Consider the following 8,738-nt stretch of genomic DNA (forward strand, 5'->3'; position numbering starts at 1 on the left):
GGCTGAGTGAAATTGTGCCTGATTCCCATCCGGGTCTGCTTTTTAAGATGATTTGGCTAACGACTTCAGTAAGGGAGTAAGGGGCACAATTGCTACATTGGATTGACCTGACTTCTGGAAATCACCCAGGCAAAATTACCTAAGAGTTTTCTATAGATCGAAGGTAAGTGATGAATCAAAGAAAAAGAACCTGAGGCCAGTTGAAATCCAATAAGAAAGTTGTCTGAGGAGGAATGGGAACCTAAGAAGGAGTGGAATGAAATTGTTAAGAAGAAGGAACCAAGGAAAATGCATGTCCCATGTTTCATTAAGTGCAATAAAATATCCCCACCGGAGGTCCCTGAAGAACATTTGAAAGTGTCAAAGAAAGGGGAAAAAAGACATCTTTAAATACACACTAGACCAGAGAACACAAATCCATCTTAGCAATTTATCAATTTGTGTAAAATATTCCTCCTCACTTAACTTCCTCTTTCTGATGGAGCTGGTTTGAAAACACATTCAGCAGGCTGAAAGAGAGAGAAGGAAGTAGGAGTATACTCTTCTCTCCCACATCAAATGGCCATCCAGCCAGGGAGTAAGAGAACAAAAGGAGCAAATTTATCATTAAATCAATTAGAGTCTTCATTATCGTTGGGATGGCACATTTTCAATCACCGCTTTGAGACTGTGTTGAGTCGTAAATAACTATAGGTTTTTCTATTGCCTAACATTAATTGGAAAAGTCAGAGTATGCAAGTAAAGACGTACTGAAAAATAAGATAAAGTTTCTTTTATAAATAAATCTTATGATTTCTTCTTATTTGGCATACCAGTTACACATTATTAATTTACTCTCAATTTAATATGTTTTAAAATAGGCTCATTTATTCAATTTCTTAATCAATATATCCCAGATATTCACCTCCTTGGAGGATAACCTTTTAATTCATCTGGAAAAAAGTCTTTTTCTTTTTGGACCAAATTTTGGCATGTGTGCCCCTCTGGACTAATATCATTACCCAGGAAAATGATAAATACTGACTGCACTACTGTATATGGCAGGGAGGATGGGGTTAGTTTGATTGAGTAGGACTACTTCATGTCAGTCCTAAAAGTGAAAATAAAGCCAGCTTTGAGGAAGTCAGATATGCTAGTTGGGGCAGAGATGAATATATAAATCAAAGCAGCATTATAACTTCAAGAGGACTGCAGAATGGATGCTAGGAGATAGCAACAGAATTCACCTTACTCTTTCCCTCCATTTTGGATTCATTGAAGTTCTGCCCACCTTTTCTCTAATGTCTATCTAGAATCTAAGTACTTCTCCTCACTCTACCCACCATTAATATATTAACCACAATCAGCTCTTGCCTTTGCCTTTGATGTCAAGCTGCTATCCTCTGTTTTCTTTGTGCATGTGTGTGTGTGTGTTGCTTTGTTTGATTCATTCTTTATGAACATGTTGTGTGTTATTACATATGCACTAAAGAGAGCTACCATTTAAATTATTCCTCTTTCTTTTCAAACTTGCTATATATCCTTTACCATAATTTTATTCATACCCCATTCTTCTTCCCTTGGATTTTGGTCAAGTCCATACATGAATGCCATGGTGGTTCCCTTTTTATTTATCTTTCTCCTCCTTCCTTATCTTTGACTCAAGCTAGCTATTTGCTGAATAATATTGTGGGGATAGTGTGAGGGAGGTCGTCTGGGGACAATCATGGCTTTAATTCAGGATTGTTGACTGGAGTCCTAAGTTTCTTAAGTCCATTATCCTCCAGGACACAGCCTCTCTCAGTTGTTTCCACCCAGCTGGTTGATATGACTCATAATAAAAGCCTTTCATTCATGGGGCCTTTAAGTTATGATAACTGTTTTTCTTCCCTACTTTGTTACAATGTATTTGGATCATTTTCTTAAATAAATGCCTGACATAAATTGTAAAAGCTGATGATTATAATCTCTCCTTCAGTTCTAATTTCCTGAATGTATAATGTGCCAAACTGAGGCAATACCCATGTTTTTTCTATGACCACCCATCTTTATATTTTAGAGAATCATTAGACGTGCCCATTATGAACCTAATTCATACTTTAAGGGATACCTTAACCATCCCCCACTTCACCTTGTCTAAAGAGATATATGTAAACAGGTATCTCTATACATGTTGTCTCTCTATATTTTAGTTCAAATTTCACAGTACTTGACCACTTTTCAATACATACATACATAATGTATATATTGAGGTTGTTATCTCTTTTCTGCTTCATTAAAGAAGAGTTTCTTTGTCTATTTTTGCTCATTTTGTTGTATTTTATAGGATTTGAGGGAAAAGAGTTAAAAAATCTCACATTTTCAATTTTAGACCTCCATTTTTAATTATTTATTGTATCACTTATTAAGAATCATTTTTATAGTACTGATTTTATTAAACTAATCTGATTATGACTACATGCAATATTTTAGAATTTTACAAAATTTATTTTATCCTCTTGGAAACAATTATGAATCTATTGCTTTCAATCTCAATTCATAAAAATGCTCATCTTCAGTGTCATTTTCTGTCTTTACTGATAGCACAGCAAAGTGTTTCAAATAAAATACTACTTAGGGAGATGTACTTAAAATTTGGCTTTAAAATCCCATTTTTTTTTCCTTTCTTTAAAGGTCTTTACTTGAAGATGTATTTACTTGGCTAAAATAAGACTTGAGATTTATAGCTAATTTGTGCAGGAAAATGTCTAGTCCATCTTTATAAATATCCAAGGCAGTAATAATGGGAAGAAATGTAGAGAATACCTTGTGTCTTATTAGTGGTCAGTGGTTCTTTTTACATTAAGCTATAGATAAAATACCTTATAGTAGACATGAAAAAGAATAAAGTATTTTCCTTTCTAGAAATATAAAAAGAATCCTAATGTTTCCATTTCTACATGTTATATGTTCCTCCTCTTCAGGATTTACAGTGAGGAAATGAAATGTTCCATTTTTGATAAGGAATACTTATTTAAATATTTTGTATTTCCAGGTTTCAGTATCTGACAAAGTTATCACTTATAGCATTTTTTGTACATCATCAATTTCTAAACTTAGGTTGCCGAACAACATGCTTCAGCATTTAACTTAGATAGTATAGATTACAGACTTATTCTAGTATGCTTTATTATTTTTGATGTAAATGTAATATTTTCTTCAAATGGTATCCAAGGGGGTTAAATCACTTAATTGCCAAAATTATTTCCTTTAAACATGATCTTGATACATGATTCTAAAGGTAAAGAATTCTCCAGTGTGATTCTTGTTTCATGGTGCTATTTTTGCTAACATCTATTAGGATATTGTAACTAATAGGGCTGCATTCCTTTTTGTAAGTGAGAATTAGGCTTGTTTTGTGTTTACAGGCTTGATCCTGCTTACAGCTCAGCTTCCTCCTTTTATAAAAAACCATCCCATCGCAGATTACTAACATGCCAACTTGTGCCTGTTGCTATGGTTTCCCAGCAGTCATTGGCTATGCCCTGTTGCTTGAAATTATGCTTAGGCATGTCCTCGCAGAATTTCATCTTTCTATCATAATTTTAGTTGTTGTTCTCAAGTTTGCATAAAATAGTTATTCAGAAACCCTTTGCAATCCACTTTTGTACTGGCTTGGCTGCAGAATTGAATGTGTCCCAAAGATTGTTTGGCTCAGGATTTATGGGGGCTGGTCTTGTTAATGGTGGACCCTACGCTTGTAATATCCCTATTGCTCACGGAGTTCAACAAATGACACGATCCCTGAATCTGTTTTAATGTCATGATGAATCTGTAACATACTATTTGCCTAAGAGGAGTTTCAGTGGTGACATAGCTCTTGGTTTCGTCTAAGGGCTTACCTTTTGTTCATTGTGACATGGTGCAAGTACTGACATTTGGAGTGACATCTGTGATAATCTAGGCCTCCCAGTCAAATCATAAATTGCACACTTACTGTACCATTTTATGAGCTATTAGCTTGGCTAAGAGCATCTTGCTCTGTTGGTATCATATTTTATTAGCTGATATTTCTGGGAACATGCTGGCTTTCTTCATATTCTCTATTTACTGGACAGCATACTGTTTTAGTGATATTTTGCCAAAATAGTAAAATTCAATAATCACTTTTTTTGTTTGTTTCATCTCCAACAAAGATCTTATGCTCTTAAGCTATGATACAGCCTCCTACATCAGTGGACTTTAGACTCATGATCACTATCAACATCATTGAATAATAATTACCAAACATTCCTTAAAATAAGATTCTTTGAAATAGAAGTACTCAATCAAAAGGAAACAGGTGAATCTTGATTTTGATAATTTAATTTGTTTTGGATTCGTTGTTTGTTTTCCTCCAAAAATTAATTTTTACCTGATACTCTTATTAATAATAGAGAATCAAGGGAAAAACAAAACGAAAAAAAAAGCACATAGAGTAAATGAATTTAGGCTGAACAATGGTAAGATTAATCTGTATGAGATAAATATCTTATGAAGATATACACTCACATACTTCACACATATATATTCATGTTAAAGAATAAAATATGATCTAAGACATTTCTCTTTGTCTCAAATACTTCCATTCCTAATTCATGTTCATTTGCTCCCTGGGAGTATCTTATAATTAAATTTAACAGACTAGTTTTTAGATGTGGAGAAATAAAATTACAATCTCACAGCAGCCATATTAGATCACAAAGTGAAAAATACATGCTGAGGATGGCAGAAGCATAAGAAAGTTCATATCAGCCTGATGTGATATGTTTGACTTCCTCCATACTCTCAGATAGTTACCTAAGAGAGAAAACGTTTTTATCTGGCTTGACCGTGTTATAGCAGCCAAATGGAATGTGAACTGATGTACCCTCTAAGACCCAGGCCCACGGTTATCTGCCAAGTATGCCCAGTCTTGGCTCTACCTCCATTCCTTGAACTGTGATCTCTTATCCTATTGCCCTCCAGGAAGTTATGGGGTACCCAGTGGCTGTTGTCTGCATAGCGTACACTCCACCTGACCTATGGCTGCCACAAAACCTCTCAGATTCCCCAGAAGGAAGGAGCTTAAAAACTCTCTCTGTTGATTAACACTTTGCTTGTAGTCTTTTTTTTCTTTTGTTTTCTTTTCTTTTTTCTTTAGCTTTCATAATGCTTTAGTCAGGTTTATAAGTATGCCCATCACCTGCGCAGTGTTCATTGTACCTGTCATGTAGGTTTTTACCCCTACTCTCCCCTCTCCCTTCTTGATTTCCAAAGATTTTTAATTCTTTCTGTGCCCATCAATTAGTTCCAAATTATTAGCAATCTTTATATTCTTTAATTTAGCCATGACTAGAAAGTATAACTTCATTATTGGTTAATTAAAAAAAAAAACTGAAAAGTGTGATAGACATTTGACATAGATAATTTGAGAGGACAACCTATGAACTAGCTAGTTCATTCTGTCAAAAAACAGTTAAGAAAGAAATTAGCAGATATTTGCCTATTACCTTAAACTTTAATTTAAATCTAAATGTATTCAACCAGGTGTGGTGGCTTGTGATTGTAATCCCACCTACTCGCTACTCGGGAGACTGAAGCTGAAGGATTGCCTGAGACCAGCAGTTCAAGACCAGATTCGGTAACATAACAAGACCCGTTCTCTAAAAATATGGGGAAAAAGTTAGCTAGGCATGGTGGTGTGTACCTGCGTTTTCAGCTATTCAAGAAACTAATGCAGGAGAATCCTTTGAGCCCAGGAGTTCAAGGTTGCAGTGAGCTATGATCTTGCTATTGCACTCTAGTCTATGTGACAGAGAGATACACTGTCTGTAAAAAATAAAAATAAATGTATTCTGTATCTTGGCACCATGGATTTGAGGTTCTAAGTCCTTTTGTTAATCATAGCAAAGAGCTTTTCTAAAATGTTAAACAAGATTGGTATTAATATTATCAAGGATTCTTGATTTGTAATCTCTAGATTATAGTCTCTAAAGGATGTTAGTTATAAGAAATCAAATGTATTAGGATATGTGCTATGTAAAACCATATTAACTCAAAGTTTTAAACCATTTTTATATAACGGGTAAATTTTACAGCACACACTTGGTGATAAATGAGCTCAAGTTAACTCCAACAAAGAAAATCTGTATAAAAGGACAGTACAGAATTTCTTCCAAGTGGGAATATGGATAAAGTTCTATTTCTCCTCTTAGAGTATAATTACTAGTAAAATTAAAAAATAGGTAAAATAAAGATGGGCTTGAATATGATACAGATGTTCAGTTTATCATCATATAGGGTTTTAAGAATGTTTAATGAGATAAGGGCACTAATAGAGGACTATTTCTTAGACTCAAACGCTTAGCACTGAGGCTGTTAATGTTGAGTTCTTATCAACAATAATGCTGCTTTTATGGTGCATTTTCTATTATTTTATATACGCATTGCTGCCTTTGCTGTTTTGTGGTGAGCAACACATAATTTGGAGTCAGGAGTGCTGGATTGTAGTCTTATTCTACAACTCGTTTATTTTGTGGCCTCAAATATATCACTTCAATTTTCTGACTCCTCTGTTTTCTTTTCTGTAAAACAAGGAGGCATTGTGTGAGAATCAGATGGGGAACATTTTGACAACAAAAGATTTAAACTATAAAGTATTAACACAAGTGTTAATTGCTAATTTAATAGTCAAGCTTCATCTAACAGGTTTTTTTTTTTCAGCATATTATGGGGATACAAATGTTTAGGTTACGTATATTGTTCTTGTTCCCCCTTCCCCCTGAGTCAGAGTTTCAAGTGTGTCCATCCCCCAGATGGTGCACATTGCACTCATTATGTATGTATATACCCATCCCCTCCTGCCCCCTCCCACCTGCCCGATGCTCAATGAATGTTATTCCTATATGCGCACTTAGGTGTTGGTCAGTGAAACCAATGTGATGGTGCATCTCACAGGTTTTTGATGACGGCATATAGTCTAAAGATGAAACTATTTTCTACAAATGCACAAAACCACGTTTATTTTATCTACATATTAGAAATATTCTCTTAGTCACTTAAAATTCATGACATCGATAATCACATGAATACAACCCTTTTTAAAGAGAAATACATTTTAATTCAAAAATGTTCCTCTATTTGCAAATCATTTTCTGCTGTTAATTCCAGATTCTCAACTCAATACTTTAAAATTTTTATTGTTTTAACTTAAACGTTCTTTTTTTCATCAAAATAATCAATAGTCATTATGAAAACATAATAAAATATAAATAAAGTATAAAGTATAAAAAATAAAAATGTAAAGATGCTGGACAAAAAATAATGTTATATTGGAAAAAGAACCAATTTGGGCTCAAATCCCAGCATTGTTACTTTCTTACTCTGAACTTTGGAAAACATTATTAGATTATTTTGTGTTTCAATTTACTAATTATATGACAAGGGCAATAATATCCATTTTTCCAAGATATTCTGTGTGAGTGACATGAGATAATGCATGTAAAATACCTTCTATAGTATGTGGCACATAAATGCTTAATAAATGACAACTTTTATCATTATAAGACTACCATTCCCCATGGAACTATGTTAACATTTTTATTTCTTTATTTAAAATCTTAAAATTACCTTTTAGCTATAATAAAATCAAAAATTTTAACTTCTTTAAAGAACAAAAATTATCAATCTAAAAGTACTTTTCATGTCATATATCTGCTTAATAGTCTTCTAGTTTAGTGTTTCATATAACTAGAGATTAAATAACAATTCCCAGGCATTTTTACCTTTTGGATAAGCTCTGGTTTCTTAGTCTCATATTCAAAATTTGAAGGCCAGAATTAGATACACTAAGCTTAAAGTGGTTGGACTTGTGAATACTACCATGAGACTAATCTCAGGTCTTTGTCTGAACAATATGTTTCTATTCACAGAACCTCTTTTACCCTTACAGCCATAAGAGGGTGGCTTCTGCTTAAGTTTGTATTCCACTGAAACATACTCAGAGAGAGAGTTGCTAAGCAGTTTTTTCTCACCTAATATTTAATATCTGTTTTTAAATTGCACACATAAATATAGAATTTTATATTTATTCTTAATAGACTCTACCTTTTTTGCTTTAGCTCATTATTTTAGCCTATTTTCATATATTTTTGTTCTAATCCTGTCATCTAATATTTTAACAATCTTCCCTGCTTTGTAAGTATTGATCTGATTGCCTTATATATCTTCAGAAATATTGTTGATTTTTTAAAAAGTTAAATAGAACAAAGCAAAATATAATCCTGTGACATATCACTAGAGCAGTTTCTCCAGGTTGGTTTCATTTCATTAATCAATACTCATTTTTTGAGAGGGTTGCTGTAATGGCAATGAATCTACATGCCTGTAATATAAAATAGTTTCTATTTATCCACCTTATCTATAATCCTATTAAAATTTTGCCAAAGGTAGACTTAAGTAAAAACATGCTATTTATGCAACAGTCACTTCATCCGATGGTCTAAAGATCTAATCAGGATATATCAAATCAATTTATTTTTACCTGATATCCTCTAGTAAGGATGATAATTAGTAATATTACTTTTGTATAGAAAATTTATTTAATAATCCATTGAGGAATGTTTATATTGACATCAAACATATTGGTTTGATATGATAAATTCTAGAGTCCATTTTTTTTTCTATTGAAAAGTCCATTTCCATTTAATTAATTGATTTTCCTTGCACCAAAGTCATATTATTATTTTTATTCTTTAACA

The sequence above is a fragment of the Microcebus murinus genome, chromosome 5, assembly GCF_040939455.1.
Source record: "Microcebus murinus isolate Inina chromosome 5, M.murinus_Inina_mat1.0, whole genome shotgun sequence".
Classification (NCBI taxonomy): domain Eukaryota; kingdom Metazoa; phylum Chordata; class Mammalia; order Primates; family Cheirogaleidae; genus Microcebus; species Microcebus murinus.